The sequence below is a fragment of the Pseudophryne corroboree genome, chromosome 3 (genome assembly GCF_028390025.1).
Source record: "Pseudophryne corroboree isolate aPseCor3 chromosome 3, aPseCor3.hap2, whole genome shotgun sequence".
In the NCBI taxonomy this organism is placed as follows: domain Eukaryota; kingdom Metazoa; phylum Chordata; class Amphibia; order Anura; family Myobatrachidae; genus Pseudophryne; species Pseudophryne corroboree.
In genome coordinates this window covers 106961643-106977077 of record NC_086446.1, presented here as the reverse complement: position 1 = coordinate 106977077, position 15435 = coordinate 106961643, and the positions used below count along the sequence as shown (strand labels likewise).

The following is a 15435-nucleotide window of genomic DNA, read 5'->3' as shown; positions in this document are numbered from 1 at the left end:
GGAATGGAAAATACACATGGAGTAGACCTGACAGGTGCTCCTTTTTCAGCCCTCCGCTCTCTGAGACGACGATCAATCTTAATAGAAAGCTCCATGAGTTTATCGAGAGTCTCAGGAGCGGGATACTGAAGGAGACTGTCTTTTATAGACTCAGATAAGCCGAGGCGAAACTGACTGCGCAGGGCTGGGTCATTCCAGCCACAGTCGTTCGACCAACGGCGAAATTCTGTACAATAAACCTCTGCAGGATTTCTACCCTGTCTGAGAGCGCGTAACTGACTCTCAGCGGATGCCTCTCTATCAGGGTCATCATACAAAAGCCCTAAAGACCCCAAAAAGGCGTCTACTGACAACAATGCCGGATCCTCTGCTTTTAAACCAAAAGCCCAGGTCTGAGGATCCCCCTGGAGCAAAGAAATAATAATTCCGACCCGCTGAGATTCAGTACCTGAGGAGATCGGTCTTAAACGAAAATAAAGTTTACAGGATTCTTTAAAATTAAAAAACTCCTTCCTATCACCAGAAAAACGGTCAGGCAAGTGCATTTTTGGTTCAGGGACTACCCTCGGGGAAGTTGGTAAAAGATCTTCCTGCGACTTCACCCGAAGGGAAAGATCCTGAACCATCTGAGTAAGTTCTTGAATCTGGCTGACTAGGAGCTGGCCAGGATTTGGCCCTAATCCTGTGGGATTCATGAGGCCGATAACTCTTACAAAACTGAATAAGGAAAAAATCAAACCCTGTTTAATTTTAAGTTTTGGTATGGCCGGTAATAATGTTATGATTCCAGTACTCCTGACCGGAGGAGATCTAATGACAATGGCCAGAGTACTGGAAGGGGAATGCTGGTTACGGGAGCTAGAAAGACTAGTTGCCCCTGGCGCCCTAACTCTATTGTCTCACCCGTGCTATCGAAAATCCCTTGCGAGACTATGGTTTCTTGAGCCCCTGGCAGCCACGTTTGAAAGGCGGATTATGTCTGCCCAACTCCGGTGCCCCCCGGTCTTAGTGAGAGACAAAGGGAAATCCGAGGCAGGATGATGACAAGAGGACCTCTGACTGACAACAGGCCAGGGGCAACAAGCTAACTAACCAAACCAGAAGTATGCGCGGAAAAACCGCCAGATAAAAGGACAACCAAAATCCACTAGTCCGTTACTCCTACCCAGCACCGCTGGATACCAGAGTGGATCTGTGGGAGCGGAATCCTCCGCAAAAGCTCCGAAACACAAATAATAAATAATAAGTAATAAAGCGGCCAAGCCGCAACACACGGCTACGCCGTGACTCACGAACACCACTGGATGTTTAAAGGTGCTCAGTCAGGACTCCAGGAACAGATGACGACTTCAGAGTACAGGACAACTGAGGACAGGAACGACCGGGTACAGCAGGACTGGAAACACTCTCAGCAAACAGATACAGCATGCAGGAAGCTATTACCGGCGTCTGTGAGAAGCCCTGGAAGTGTACTTAACAGGGAGTCCTCCAATCAGCTGTTCAGAGGCTGATTGGATTAAATGCCGTGCAGCTGCCTTGCTGCACGGCCAGGAAACAGGTGCCCTATTAATTTAAATGGACCCAGCAACGGGGAACGCGGTCCGCCAGTGGCGTCCCCGTTGCTAGGGTCCGTGCGCCCTCCGTGCGCCCGGCGTCTAGCGTTGCCAGGGAGCCGGCGGCTGTACGCGCACGGCGTCCCTGGTTGCTAGGCGCCGGGCCGCACCGACGAGCGGACCCCGGCGCCTAACAAATGCCATGTTTTATTACGGTCGTTCGGCCAGGCAGCTCTGAAAATATCTCCCTATTTTGGATGAGAAATTCTTTAACATGATTGTTCTGATCAGCTGATAATGTCTCTGACGCCTTTACTGCGGGAAGCAACCGAGGTGAAGACACTGAAGGGCAAGGCTCCGCTGACAGAGACAACCTATCTTTCCAGGGTTTGATTAAGTTAACATGGTAGATTTGTTCGGGTTTTCTCTTTCCCGGCTGGTATACTTTGTAATTAACCTCATTCACTTTTTCCCTAATATCAAATGGACCCTGCCATTTAGCTAGGAATTTGCTTTCCACAGTGGGTACCAAAACAAGAACTCTATCTCCAGGAGCAAATTCCCGTATCTTGGCACTCCGGTTATAGACCCTCTGTTGAGCACTTTGGGCCTGTTCCATGTGCTCTCTGACAATAGGTACCACGGCCGCAATCCTATCCTGCATTTGTGTTACATGTTCAATAACGCTTCTATAAGGAGTGGGCTGTCGTTCCCACGTCTCTTTGGCAATGTCCAACAGCCCTCTGGGGTGTCTACCATACAACAAATCAAATGGAGAAAACCCCGTAGAGGACTGAGGAACTTCTCTGATGGCCATTAACAAGTAGGGCAACAAACAATCCCAGTTTTTCCCATCTCTCTCAACAACCTTTTTTAACATACTTTTTAATGTTTTATTAAACCTTTCCACCAACCCGTCAGTTTGGGGATGGTAGATGGACGTCCTGAGGTGAGTGACCTTAAATAATTTGCACAATTCTTTCATGATCCTTGACATAAATGGAGTACCTTGGTCAGTCAAAATTTCTTTTGGTATTCCCACTCTACTAAAAACCTGCACCAGCTCCCTAGCTATCGCCTTGGTTGTGATAGTGCGTAAAGGGACAGCCTCAGGATATCGAGTGGCATAGTCCATAATTACCAGGATATACTGATGGCCCCGAGCAGACTTTAACAAGGGCCCCACGAGATCCATGGCTATTCTGTCAAACGGGACCTCTATAATAGGCATGGGAACTAGTGGGCTCCTGAAATGGGGTCTAGGGGCATGATACTGGCATTCAGGACAGGAAGAACAATATTCAGACACTTCTTTATAAACCCCTGGCCAAAAGAACCTTTGTAACACTCTTTTAGTGTTTTTTTCTGCCCCTAAATGTCCTGCGGTAACGTGACTATGAGCTAAATCTACTACCGTTCTCCGATAAGGCTGGGGAACTACCAGCTGTTCCACCACATCCTCACCCCTTTTGACAATGTGGTACAAGAGCTCCTTACAGATGGCCATGTGGGGATACGTAACCCTGTCACCTGGTACCACAGTTTCCCCATTAACAACCTTAACATTCTCTCTAGCCTTTATTAAGGTAGGATCCTTTAACTGTTCAGACGCAAACAGATCCTTCTTTACCTCCAGGTCAGGCACGCTTTCAGTTCTAACTACTATGTCTCTGTTCCCAGCAAGAGGGTTCTCACTGGACTCCCCATCTGTCACTTCCCCAGCCAAACTAGCAAAAGGCAAAGGGTCAGAAAGTTCCGAAGACACACGTACATCCATAAAATCACCGGTATTATCAACTGGCTCTTTACTTCTCACATCTGTTGATAACCGTGATTCCCACAGTTTCCAAAAATGAGGAAAATCCCTCCCTATTATGGCCTCATGCACCAAGGTGGGGACCAGTCCTACTTTAACAATTGCTGACCCACAACAAGTTTCTATATTCACTTCAGCAGTGACATAATGTTGGGTATCCCCATGTATGCAAGTTACCCCAATAGGTATTTGCTGGACCTTTAAGGGGTTCACTAACCCAGCTTTCACGAGGGTAACTAAACTTCCTGAATCTAGCAAGGTCTCTACCCGGTTACCCTCTAAGAACACATCACACATTTGTTTTTCCAGCTCAAGTGAAGGTACCACAGTACAGGCTAACCTAGCAAAGAAAGACATTCTGCGACATTCAAAGGGCAGCATCACATTGCATGGGTTCTTGCGTGACTGGGCAATTGGCAATAACATGACCTGGCATACCACACCTAAAACATTTAACCACACGATTATCAACCCGTTTGGGCAGCATAGACCGTTCTAGCCCCATTGGTCTGTCTCCAGGGCCAGTGTTTACAGTCTCTCCAGCCTTGCGTTCTCTTAACCGCCCAGCAACGTTTTCCCACGGAACAGTCTTACCAGTCTTTACTGAAGGGCGCTGTCGAGGATCTATGGGCTGCTGGGTGGTCATCAGTAGTTCCTCTGCTGCCAAATACCTCTCTACCATGTCCACTAATTGGTCAGCAGTACCCGGGTTTCCATGGCTCACCCACTTGCGCAGGACCATGGGCAAAGATCTCAAGTAGCGGTCCATGACGACTCTTTCAACCATCTGGGGACTAGTTAATGTCTCTGGCTGTAACCATTTTTTTGTTAGCTGAATAAGGTCGTGCGAGAGGTAGCGAGATCGATGCTCGCATTCTCCACCAAGTTGTAACACTGTAAGGGTACAAAGTGCCGTTTCCTGGGGTAAATTGCAGCACGCAGCTGAGGAACCACACAAGTCCAGTTTCTGGTACAGCTGGCCCCAGCCAGTTTTATTATACAGAAAATAAAACAAACACCAAAAGAAAATACCTTGCCTGTCCGGCACTAACTAAACACAAGAGGTTCCTAACTATCACTAAACAAAAACACAGAGTTCTCCAGTAAACACTGTATAGCTCACTTGTATCAGGAAGCTCTGACAGAGATCCTGCAGTCTTCCCAGGCAGTCTGCACACATTAATCAGGCTAGAAGCCCTATAAGACTCTTGCACAGCTGAAAGCCCTGATTAGCCCTCTGTGAGGCCAAAGATCCGAACTGGGCCCAATGTCTGGAACTCGCCCTATCTCTCTCTCAGGGCCCTTATCCAGCTTTTCCAGCAAACTGAAAAGGTTCTAACAAAACAAAAGCATTTTCCTAGCAGTTTTAATTTTCTAAAGCATGTGAGACAAGAACCTGGGACAAACATACCTGCCCTCAAACACTATCCCAGTGTTCTTGTTACAATATATATATATATATATATATATATATATATATATATATAATGACTGTCACGGTGGGAAGTGTGTCATGATCCATGAGGAACTCACTACAGCCAGGGTGTTTCTGGAGTGACAGTGGTGGGGCTGCTGTTGGCTGCTGCTGCCATTTCTAATGGCCTCCTCAGACAAAACCTGTCACAGACTTGTGACAGATGCTGGAGGGAGGCTGTGGGCAGACATGTTGGTCTGGCTCAGGGCTGCTGCTCCTCGGCAGCGGCAGCGTAAGGAGACAGGGAAGGGGCCCGCGTTCAGTGCAGCATCAGCGTCATGACTGGGACCCCTTTTAGTGTCCCTGATCCATGGGGCCCCTTGACCTTCAGGGCCCCATACGGGTGTCCCCTTTATCCCCCCCTGTCGCCGGGCCTGCCCTTCCCAGTACCTAACCCTAACCTTCCCTACCCCTGCACCCTAACCACCCTTCTTATGCCTAACAATAACTCCCCCTCCCCCCGCCACAGGACACCAGCGCTTCCCAGTGAAAAAACTATAGGGATTCCGGGCGTCTGACTTTTGACGCAGGGATCCCAAGCTCCGGCGGAATTTTGACGCCGGCTTTATGCCGTCGTTCGGGATCCTGTCCGGTGGTATTTTAACGACATGCCGAATTGAGGGTGGCAGGCATACGTCAGGTGGCATAGCCTTAACACATCACTGGAGGCACAGGAAATACGCTAGTAGGATGTGTGACTTAAGGCCCGTACACACTGGTCGATATATCGGCCGTTCTCTTGAACGGCCGATATATCGCGGGACCGTCGGCCAGTGTGTACGGCCGATACGTCTGAGAACTCCGTCGTTCACAGACGTATCGCGTCGGCCGTGCAGCACAGCCGACGGCCAATATATCTACCGATATATTGGCACGTCGCTGTGTGTGTACGGCGAACACATGCTGCGGCGGCTGGTGGTGATTGACAGCTGAACTGGGCGGGCGTGTGTAAACGCCCGCCCAGTTCATGACGTCAGTCCCCGACGGATCGGGCAGTGTGTATGCACAGCACACTGCCCAATCCGTCCATAGATATATCTGCAGATCAATTGATCTGCAGATATATCTATTAGTGTGTACCCACCTTTAATAGTAGGTGTAATGTTCCTGGCTTCCTAACTTAAACGATGTATCCCAGTAAGAAGAAAGGAAGGTTAGAAAAGGCAATATATTATGTAGTGAATGTTATTGCCTATAAAGCTATGATCAGTAGTGATATTTCATGAAAATATAATATTTTGAGGATTGGAGAGATTTAGATTAATAAATATGAGAAATGCTTCACTCAAACATTTTGCTAAACTTTCAAAAAAGTCACATAAGAGAAATATTTTATTTACTTGGAGTCTATTCAGCTATTAGTGGGGATTATGGCCCTCATTCCGAGTTGATCGATCGCTAGCTGCTTTTAGCAGCATTGCACACGCTAGGCCGCCGCCCTCTGGGAGTGTATCTTAGCTTAGCAGAAGTGCGAACGAAAGGATCGCAGAACTGCTCCAAAATATTTTCATGCAGTTTCTAGGTAGCTGTAAACCTACTCCTACCTTGCGAACACGAACACGCCCGGCGTTCGGCCAGCCACTCCCCCGTTTCCCCAGGCACGCCTGCGTTTTTATCTGGCACCCCTGCGTTTTTTAGCACACTCCCGGAAATCGGTCAGTTACCTCCCAGAAACACCCACTTCCTGTCAATCACTCACTGATCAGCAGAGTGACTGAAAAGCGTCGCTCGACCTTGTGTGAAACTGCATTGTTTTTTGGGAAAGTACGTTGCGCGTGCATACTGCGTCCCATACGCATGCGCAGAAATGCCGATTTTTAGCCTGATCGCTGCGCTGTGAACAACTGCAGCTAGCGATCAACTCAGAATAACCCCCAATATGTATAATAAGAAGATAACCCTTTTCTTATATCACATAATAACAAGGAAATATGGCCCGTAACATTTTTATGAACTAACAGTTATTTGTATAGCACCTAAATAGTTATGTTTTACAGAATATTCCAGCATTCAGCCACTGCCCCATTGGAGCTTACAATCTATATTTCTGACCACACATACACACTAGGGTTAAATTTGCCATTTTCCTACCAGCTTGTCTTTGGAGCTTGGGAGGACACCATAGCACACAGAGGAAACCCAAGCAAACACATGGAGTACATACAAACTCCACACTGATCAGTTGACATTGACCCAACTGCACCAGCAATGGGTATATGTCCTTTTGTTGGCTGACCAGCCCAGCATCATTTTGTCCAGATACTACTTATAGGGGGTCATTCCGAGTTGTTCGCTCGCAAGCTGCTTTTAGCAGCTTTGCACACGCTAAGCCGCCTCCTACTGGGAGTGAATCTTAGCTTATCAAAATTGCGAACGAAAGATTTGCAATATTGCAAAAAGACGTCTCTTAGCAGTTTCTGAGTAGCTCGAGACTTACTCTGCCAGTGCGATCAGTTCAGTGCTTGTCGTTCCTAGTTTGACGTCACAAACACACCCAGCGTTCGCCCAGACACTCCTCCGTTTCTCCAGCCACTCCCGCATTTTTCCCAGAAATGGTAGCGTTTTTTCGCACACACCCATAAAACGGCCTGTTTCCGCCCAGAAACACCCACTTCCTGTCAATCACATTACGATCACCAGAACGAAGAAAAAACCTCGTAATGCCGTGAGTAAAATACCTAACTGCTTAGCAAATTTACTTGGCGCAGTCGCACTGCGGACATTGCGCATGCGCATTAGCGACTAATCGCTCCGTTGCGAAAAAAAAAATAACGAGCGAACAACTCGGAATGACCCCCATAGTTAAGAACTACCACTCCCTACTTCAAACGCGCAGCAGAAATGGATTGTCCTGTCATCCCTACTATTCAGATTACCTAAAATACAGTGTGATTCAAGAGCGCTTTTTGAAAATAAAAATGTATATAATATCTTATATCAGAAGTAGAGATGAGCGCCTGAAATTTTTCGGGTTTTGTGTTTTTGTTTTGGGTTCGGTTCCGCGGCCGTGTTTTGGGTTCGAACGCGTTTTGGCAAAACCTCACCGAATTATTTTTGTCGGATTCGGGTGTGTTTTGGATTCGGGTGTTTTTTTCCAAAAACACTAAAAAACAGCTTAAATCATAGAATTTGGGGGTCATTTTGATCCCAAAGTATTATTAACCTCAAAAACCATAATTTACACTCATTTTCAGTCTATTCTGAATACCTCACACCTCACAATATTATTTTTAGTCCTAAAATTTGCACCGAGGTCGCTGTGTGAGTAAGATAAGCGACCCTAGTGGCCGACACAAACACCGGGCCCATCTAGGAGTGGCACTGCAGTGTCACGCAGGATGTCCCTTCCAAAAAACCCTCCCCAAACAGCACATGACGCAAAGAAAAAAAGAGGCGCAATGAGGTAGCTGTGTGAGTAAGATTAGCGACCCTAGTGGCCGACACAAACACCGGGCCCATCTAGGAGTGGCACTGCAGTGTCACGCAGGATGTCCCTTCCAAAAAACCCTCCCCAAACAGCACATGACGCAAAGAAAAAAAGAGGCGCAATGAGGTAGCTGACTGTGTGAGTAAGATTAGCGACCCTAGTGGCCGACACAAACACCGGGCCCATTTAGGAGTGGCACTGCAGTGTCACGCAGGATGTCCCTTCCAAAAAACCCTCCCCAATCAGCACATGATGCAAAGAAAAAGAAAAGAAAAAAGAGGTGCAAGATGGAATTATCCTTGGGCCCTCCCACCCACCCTTATGTTGTATAAACAAAACAGGACATGCACACTTTAACCAACCCATCATTTCAGTGACAGGGTCTGCCACACGACTGTGACTGATATGACGGGTTGGTTTGGACCCCCCCCAAAAAAGAAGCAATTAATCTCTCCTTGCACAAACTGGCTCTACAGAGGCAAGATGTCCACCTCATCTTCACCCTCCGATATATCACCGTGTACATCCCCCTCCTCACAGATTATCAATTCGTCCCCACTGGAATCCACCATCTCAGCTCCCTGTGTACTTTGTGGAGGCAATTGCTGCTGGTCAATGTCTCCGCGGAGGAATTGATTATAATTCATTTTAATGAACATCATCTTCTCCACATTTTCTGGATGTAACCTCGTACGCCGATTGCTGACAAGGTGAGCGGCGGCACTAAACACTCTTTCGGAGTACACACTTGTGGGAGGGCAACTTAGGTAGAATAAAGCCAGTTTGTGCAAGGGCCTCCAAATTGCCTCTTTTTCCTGCCAGTATAAGTACGGACTGTGTGACGTGCCTACTTGGATGCGGTCACTCATATAATCCTCCACCATTCTATCAATGTTGAGAGAATCATATGCAGTGACAGTAGACGACATGTCCGTAATCGTTGTCAGGTCCTTCAGTCCGGACCAGATGTCAGCATCAGCAGTCGCTCCAGACTGCCCTGCATCACCGCCAGCGGGTGGGCTCGGAATTCTGAGCCTTTTCCTCGCACCCCCAGTTGCGGGAGAATGTGAAGGAGGAGATGTTGACAGGTCGCGTTCCGCTTGACTTGACAATTTTGTCACCAGCAGGTCTTTCAACCCCAGCAGACCTGTGTCTGCCGGAAAGAGAGATCCAAGGTAGGCTTTAAATCTAGGATCGAGCACGGTGGCCAAAATGTAGTGCTCTGATTTCAACAGATTGACCACCCGTGAATCCTTGTTAAGCGAATTAAGGGCTGCATCCACAAGTCCCACATGCCTAGCGGAATCGCTCCCTTTTAGCTCCTTCTTCAATGCCTCCAGCTTCTTCTGCAAAAGCCTGATGAGGGGAATGACCTGACTCAGGCTGGCAGTGTCTGAACTGACTTCACGTGTGGCAAGTTCAAAGGGCATCAGAACCTTGCACAACGTTGAAATCATTCTCCACTGCACTTGAGACAGGTGCATTCCATCTCCTATATCGTGCTCAATTGTATAGGCTTGAATGGCCTTTTGCTGCTCCTCCAACCTCTGAAGCATATAGAGGGTTGAATTCCACCTCGTTACCACTTCTTGCTTCAGATGATGGCAGGGCAGGTTCAGTAGTTTTTGGTGGTGCTCCAGTCTTCTGTACGTGATGCCTGTACGCCGAAAGTGTCCCGCAATTTTTCTGGCCACCGACAGCATCTCTTGCACGCCCCTGTCGTTTTTTAAAAAATTCTGCACCACCAAATTCAAGGTATGTGCAAAACATGGGACGTGCTGGAATTTGCCCATATTTAATGCACACACAATATTGCTGGCGTTGTCCGATGCCACAAATCCACAGGAGAGTCCAATTGGGGTAAGCCATTCCGCGATGATCTTCCTCAGTTGCCGTAAGAGGTTTTCAGCTGTGTGCGTATTCTGGAAAGCGGTGATACAAAGCGTAGCCTGCCTAGGAAAGAGTTGGCGTTTGCGAGATGCTGCTACTGGTGCCGCCGCTGCTGTTCTTGCGGCGGGAGTCCATACATCTACCCAGTGGGCTGTCACAGTCATATAGTCCTGACCCTGCCCTGCTCCACTTGTCCACATGTCCGTGGTTAAGTGGACATTGGGTACAACTGCATTTTTTAGGAGACTGGTGAGTCTTTTTCTGACGTCCGTGTACATTCTCGGTATCGCCTGCCTAGAGAAGTGGAACCTAGATGGTATTTGGTAACGGGGGCACACTGCCTCAATAAATTGTCTAGTTCCCTGTGAACTAACGGCGGATACCGGACGCACGTCTAACACCAACATAGTTGTCAAGGACTCAGTTATCCGCTTTGCAGTAGGATGACTGCTGTGATATTTCATCTTCCTCGCAAAGGACTGTTGAACAGTCAATTGCTTACTGGAAGTAGTACAAGTGGGCTTACGACTTCCCCTCTGGGATGACCATCGACTCCCAGCGGCAACAACAGCAGCGCCAGCAGCAGTAGGCGTTACACGCAAGGATGCATCGGAGGAATCCCAGGCAGGAGAGGACTCGTCAGACTTGCCAGTGACATGGCCTGCAGGACTATTGGCATTCCTGGGGAAGGAGGAAATTGACACTGAGGGAGTTGGTGGGGTGGTTTGCGTGAGCTTGGTTACAAGAGGAAGGGATTTACTGGTCAGTGGACTGCTTCCGCTGTCACCCAAAGTTTTTGAACTTGTCACTGACTTATTATGAATGCGCTGCAGGTGACGTATAAGGGAGGATGTTCCGAGGTGGTTAACGTCCTTACCCCTACTTATTACAGCCTGACAAAGGGAACACACGGCTTGACACCTGTTGTCCGCATTTCTGGTGAAATACCTCCACACCGAAGAGCTGATTTTTTTGGTATTTTCACCTGGCATGTCAACGGCCATATTCCTCCCACGGACAACAGGTGTCTCCCCGGGTGCCTGACTTAAACAAACCACCTCACCATCAGAATCCTCCTGGTCAATTTCCTCCCCAGCGCCAGCAACACCCATATCCTCCTCATCCTGGTGTACTTCAACACTGACATCTTCAATCTGACTATCAGGAACTGGACTGCGGGTGCTCCTTCCAGCACTTGCAGGGGGCGTGCAAATGGTGGAAGGCGCATGCTCTTCACGTCCAGTGTTGGGAAGGTCAGGCATCGCAACCGACACAATTGGACTCTCCTTGTGGATTTGGGATTTCAAAGAACGCACAGTTCTTTGCGGTGCTTTTGCCAGCTTGAGTCTTTTCAGTTTTCTAGCGAGAGGCTGAGTGCTTCCATCCTCATGTGAAGCTGAACCACTAGCCATGAACATAGGCCAGGGCCTCAGCCGTTCCTTGCCACTCCGTGTGGTAAATGGCATATTGGCAAGTTTACGCTTCTCCTCCGACAATTTTATTTTAGGTTTTGGAGTCCTTTTTTTACTGATATTTGGTGTTTTGGTTTTGACATGCTCTGTACTATGCCATTGGGCATCGGCCTTGGCAGACGACGTTGCTGGCATTTCATCGTCTCGGCCATGACTAGTGGCAGCAGCTTCAGCACGAGGTGGAAGTGGATCTTGATCTTTCCCTAATTTTGGAACCTCAACATTTTTGTTCTCCATATTTTAATAGGCACAACTAAAAGGCACCTCAGGTAAACAATGCAGATGGATGGATTGGATACTAGTATACAATTATGGACGGGCTGCCGAGTGCCGACACAGAGGTAGCCACAGCCGTGAACTACCGCACTGTACTGTGTCTGCTGCTAATATATAGACTGGTTGATAAAGAGATAGTATACTCGTAACTAGTATGTATGTATAAAGAAAGAAAAAAAAACCACGGTTAGGTCACTGGTATATACAATTATGGACGGGCTGCCGAGTGCCGACACAGAGGTAGCCACAGCCGTGAACTACCGCACTGTACTGTGTCTGCTGCTAATATATAGACTGGTTGATAAAGAGATAGTATACTCGTAACTAGTATGTATGTATAAAGAAAGAAAAAAAAACCACGGTTAGGTCACTGGTATATACAATTATGGACGGGCTGCCGAGTGCCGACACAGAGGTAGCCACAGCCGTGAACTACCGCACTGTACTGTGTCTGCTGCTAATATATAGACTGGTTGATAAAGAGATAGTATACTCGTAACTAGTATGTATGTATAAAGAAAGAAAAAAAAACCACGGTTAGGTCACTGGTATATACAATTATGGACGGGCTGCGGAGTGCCGACACAGAGGTAGCCACAGCCGTGAACTACCGCACTGTACTGTGTCTGCTGCTAATATATAGACTGGTTGATAAAGAGATAGTATACTCGTAACTAGTATGTATGTATAAAGAAAGAAAAAAAAACCACGGTTAGGTGGTATATACAATTATGGACGGGCTGCCGAGTGCCGACACAGAGGTAGCCACAGCCGTGAACTACCGCACTGTACTGTGTCTGCTGCTAATATATAGACTGGTTGATAAAGAGATAGTATACTCGTAACTAGTATGTATGTATAAAGAAAGAAAAAAAAACCACGGTTAGGTCACTGGTATATACAATTATGGACGGGCTGCCGAGTGCCGACACAGAGGTAGCCACAGCCGTGAACTACCGCACTGTACACTGGTTGATAAAGAGATAGTAGTATACTCGTAACAACTAGTATGACGACGGTATAAAGAATGAAAAAAAAACCACGGTTAGGTGGTATATAATACAATTATGGTTGGACGGACTGCCTGCCGAGTGCCGACACAGAGGTAGCCACAGCCGTGAACTACCGCACTGTACACTGGTTGATAAAGAGATAGTAGTATACTCGTAACAACTAGTATGACGACGGTATAAAGAATGAAAAAAAAACCACGGTTAGGTGGTATATAATACAATTATGGTTGGACGGACTGCCTGCCGAGTGCCGACACAGAGGTAGCCACAGCCGTGAACTACCGCACTGTACACTGGTTGATAAAGAGATAGTAGTATACTCGTAACAACTAGTATGACGACGGTATAAAGAACGAAAAAAAAACCACGGTTAGGTGGTATATATTATAATACAATTATGGATGGACGGACTGCCTGCCGAGTTCCGACACAGAGGTAGCCACAGCCGTGAACTACCGCACTGTACACTGGTTGATAAAGAGATAGTAGTATACTCGTAACAACTAGTATGACGACGGTATAAAGAACGAAAAAAAAACCACGGTTAGGTGGTATATATTATAATACAATTATGGATGGACGGACTGCCTGCCGAGTTCCGACACAGAGGTAGCCACAGCCGTGAACTACCGCACTGTACACTGGTTGATAAAGAGATAGTAGTATACTCGTAACAACTAGTATGACTATGACGACGGTATAAAGAAAGAAAAAAAAAACCACGGTTAGGTGGTATATAATACAATTATGGATGGACGGACTGCCTGCCGAGTGCCGACACAGAGGTAGCCACAGCCGTGAACTACCGCACTGTACTGTGTCTGCTGCTAATATAGACTGGTTGATAAAGAGATAGTATACAATACTACTAATATACTGGTGGTCAGGCACTGGTCACCACTAGTCACACTGGCAGTGGCACTCCTGCAGCAAAAGTGTGCACTGTTTAATTTTAATATAATATTATTTATCATGTACTCCTGGCTCCTGCTATAACAACCTGCAGTGCTCCCCAGTCTCCCCCACAATTATAAGCTTTATATACAATACATTGATGTGCAGCACACTGGGCTGAGCAGTGCACACAGACTGAGTCACTGTGTGACTGTGTATCGTTTTTTTCAGGCAGAGAACGGATATATTAAATAAAACAAACAACTGCACTGTCTCTGGTGGTCACTGGTCACTGTGGTCGTCAGTCACTAAACTCTGTCTGCACTCTGCACTCTCTTCTAATCTACAGTATCACAGCAATCTCTCTCTCTCTCTCTCTCTTCTAAATCTAATCTAAATGGAGAGGACGCCAGCCACGTCCTCTCCCTATCAATCTCAATGCACGTGTGAAAATGGCGGCGACGCGCGGCTCCTTATATAGAATCCGAGTCTCGCGAGAATCCGACAGCGTCATGATGACGTTCGGGCGCGCTCGGGTTAACCGAGCAAGGCGGGAAGATCCGAGTCGCTCGGACCCGTGAAAAAAAAAGTGAAGTTCGTGCGGGTTCGGATTCAAAGAAACCGAACCCGCTCATCTCTAATCAGAAGTTCCCAAATGCGGTCTTCAAGGCACCCCAACGGTCCTGGTTTTAAATGTATTCATGCTTGGCCACAGGTGACTCAATTAGCACCTTAGTCAATTTGATTTAACCATCTGTGCTGAGCCATGGATATACCTAAAACCTGGACTTTTGGGGTGCCTTGAGGACCGAGTTTAGGAACCTCTGTCTTATATAATAAAAGGCTAACGCTGCTCCTCACCTCTATGGGGGAAATTCAAATCTTTTGTGCACTGGCGGCCACTAGATGGAGCCCAACGGAGCAATTCACCTGCGCTGTCATTACTGTTATGTTGTTCCGTTATTTTGACGGGGTAACTAGTTTATTAAATAAACATGCCAAGCATTGCTGCCCTAGGGGTCATGTGTTTGATTCCAGCCAAGACCCTATCTTTGTGAAGCTTATAGAGAAATGTAATAAGGTACGAGTTTTTAGGGTGGAGATTTTGTCACAAAATATTGCCTTTCGAATATTGGTGCTTTACATTCACCCTAAAATCTGAACTGTTACAAACTGTTACTATTAAAATTGTCCCTATATAGGGGGTATTCAATTAGGTCCGTATTTCACCTAGGTGAAAAAAACTCACTTTTCACTCTATTCAATAGCAGGGCCATTTTTTCCCTAGGCGAAAAATTCAGTAGGAGCGAAAAACATGTAGATTGGTAAATCCACGTGTTTTTGCACCTGCGCTGGCGAAAAATGCAGGCCGTTTTTGCAGATTTTGTGGCATTTTTCACCATTGCCTTTTCACACAAAAAAAAAGAAGTGAAAGAGCATTGTCAAAAATGCCTTAAAGTTGAATATGCGCGCCGGGGGGGTTGGGGGGTGAATGTCATAGTTCTGAAAGTGCTGGTGCTAATTGAATACCCCCCTATATGTTCAATATGTTAGCATGGGTTTCCTCCCACACTTCCAACACTTTAATTGAATAGCCTTTTCCCGCGCTGAGGGGATTTG

General features: G+C 47.0%; 1 protein-coding gene across 1 annotated transcript in view; it reads left to right on the top strand.

Moving 5' to 3' along the window:
- Positions 1 to 15435, top strand: part of CLCF1 (cardiotrophin like cytokine factor 1) — an 89794-nt gene that overhangs the window by 13883 nt on the left and 60476 nt on the right. The gene's annotated exons all lie outside the window — the stretch shown is intronic.